Source organism: Columba livia, unplaced genomic scaffold (assembly GCF_036013475.1).
Source record: "Columba livia isolate bColLiv1 breed racing homer unplaced genomic scaffold, bColLiv1.pat.W.v2 Scaffold_102, whole genome shotgun sequence".
NCBI classification, from domain to species: Eukaryota; Metazoa; Chordata; class Aves; order Columbiformes; family Columbidae; genus Columba; species Columba livia.
This window is the reverse complement of record NW_027043007.1, coordinates 1,580,001-1,582,500: the sequence shown is the minus strand read 5'-3', so window position 1 is coordinate 1,582,500 and position 2,500 is coordinate 1,580,001.

Genomic DNA, 2,500 nt, shown 5'->3' with positions numbered 1-2,500 from the left:
CCCCAACCCTAACCCTAACTCTAACCCCAACCCTAACCATAACCCTAACCCTAACCCTAACACTAAAGGCCGTAACCCTAACCTTAACACTAACCCTAATGGCCAGTAACCCTAACCCTAACCCTAACCCTAACCCTAACCCTAACCCTAAAACTAACCCCTACCCTAACCCTAACCCTAAACCTAACCCTGACCCTAACCCTCAGCCTAACCCTAACCCTAACCCTGACCCTGACCCTAATCCTAACCCTATCCCTAACTCTAACCCTAAACCTAACCCTGACCCTAACCCTAAATTTAACCCTAACCCTAACCCTAACCCTAACCCTAACCCTAACCCTAACCCTTACCCTAACCGTAACCCTGACCCTGTCCTAACCCTAACCCTAACCCTAACCCTAACCCTAACCCTAACCCTAACCCTAACCGTAACCCTAACCCTAACCCTAACCCTAATGGCCGTAACCCTAACCCTAACTCTAACCCTGACCCTAACCCTAATGGTCATAACCCGAACGCTAATCCTAAACCTAACCCTAACCCTAACCCTAACCCTAACCCTAACCCTAACCCTAACCCTAACCCTAACCCTAACCCTAACCCTAACCCTAACCCTAACCCTGACCCTGACCATAACCCTCACCCTAACCGTAACCCTAACCCTAACCTTAACCCCAACCTTAACCCGAACCCTAACCCTAACGCTAACCCTAAACCTAAACCTAACCCTGACCCTAACCCTAAACCTAACCCTGACCCTAAACCTAACCCTAACCCTAACCCTAACCCTAACCCTAACCCTAACCCTAACCCTAACCCTAACTCTAACCCTGACCCTAACCCTAATGGCCATAACCGAAGCCTAACCATAACACTAACCCTAACCCTAACCCTAACCATAACTCTGACCCTAACCCTAAATCTAACCCTGAACCTAACCCTAACCGTAACCCTAACCCTAACCCTAACCCTAATGGCCGTAACCCTAACCCTAACTCTAACCCTGACCCTAACCCTAATGGTCATAACCCGAACGCTAATCCTAAACCTAACCCTAACCCTAACCCTAACCCTAACCCTAACCCTAACCCTAACCCTAACCCTAACCCTAACCCTAACCCTGACCCTGACCATAACCCTCACCCTAACCGTAACCCTAACCCTAACCTTAACCCCAACCTTAACCCGAACCCTAACCCTAACGCTAACCCTAAACCTAAACCTAACCCTGACCCTAACCCTAAACCTAACCCTGACCCTAAACCTAACCCTAACCCTAACCCTAACCCTAACCCTAACCCTAACCCTAACCCTGACCCTGACCATAACCCTCACCCTAACCGTAACCCTAACCCTAACCCTAACCCCAACCGTAACCCTAACCCTAACCCTAACCCTAACCCTAACCCTAACCCTAACGCTAACCCTAATGGCCGTAACCCTAACCCTAATCCTAACCCTAACCCTGACCCTAACACTAACCCTAACCCTAACCCGAACCCTAAATCTAACTCTAACCCTAACCCTAACCCAAATAGCCGTAACCCTAACTCTAATCCCAACCCTAACACTAACTCTAAGCCTAAACCTAACCCTAACTCTAACCCTGACCCTAACCCTAATGGCCATAACCCGAACCCTAGCCCTAAACCTAACCATAACCCTAACCGTAACTCTAACCCTAACCCTAACCGTGACCCTAACCCTAAATTTAAACCTAACCCTAACCCTAACCCTAACCCTAACCCTAACCCTAACCCTAACCCTAACCCTAACCCTAATGGCCGTAACCCTAACCCTAACCCTAACCCTAATGGGCAGTAACCCTAACCCTAACCCTAACCCTAACCCTAACCCCAACCATTACCCTAACTCTAACCCTAACCCTAACCCTAACCCTAACCCTAACCCTAACCCTAACCCTAACCCTAACCCTAATGGCCGTATCCCTAACCCTAACCCTAACCCTAATGGCCAGTAACCCTAACCCTAACCCTAACCCTAACCCTAACCCTAACCCTGACCCTAACACTAACCCTAACATTAACCCGAACCCTAAATCTAACTCTAACCCTAACCCTAACCCAAATAGCCGTAACCCTAACTCTAATCGATACCCTAACCCTAACTCTAACCCTAACCCTAACCCTAACTCTAACCCTGACCCTAACCCTAATGGCCATAACCCTAACCCTAACCCTAACCCTAACCCCAACCCTAACCCTAACTCTAACCCCAACCCTAACCATAACCCTAACCCTAACCCTAACACTAAAGGCCGTAACCCTAACCTTAACACTAACCCTAATGGCCAGTAACCCTAACCCTAACCCTAACCCTAACCCTAACCCTAACCCTAAAACTAACCCCTACCCTAACCCTAACCCTAAACCTAACCCTGACCCTAACCCTCAGCCTAACCCTAACCCTAACCCTGACCCTGACCCTAATCCTAACCCTATCCCTAACTCTAACCCTAAACCTAACCCTGACCCTAACC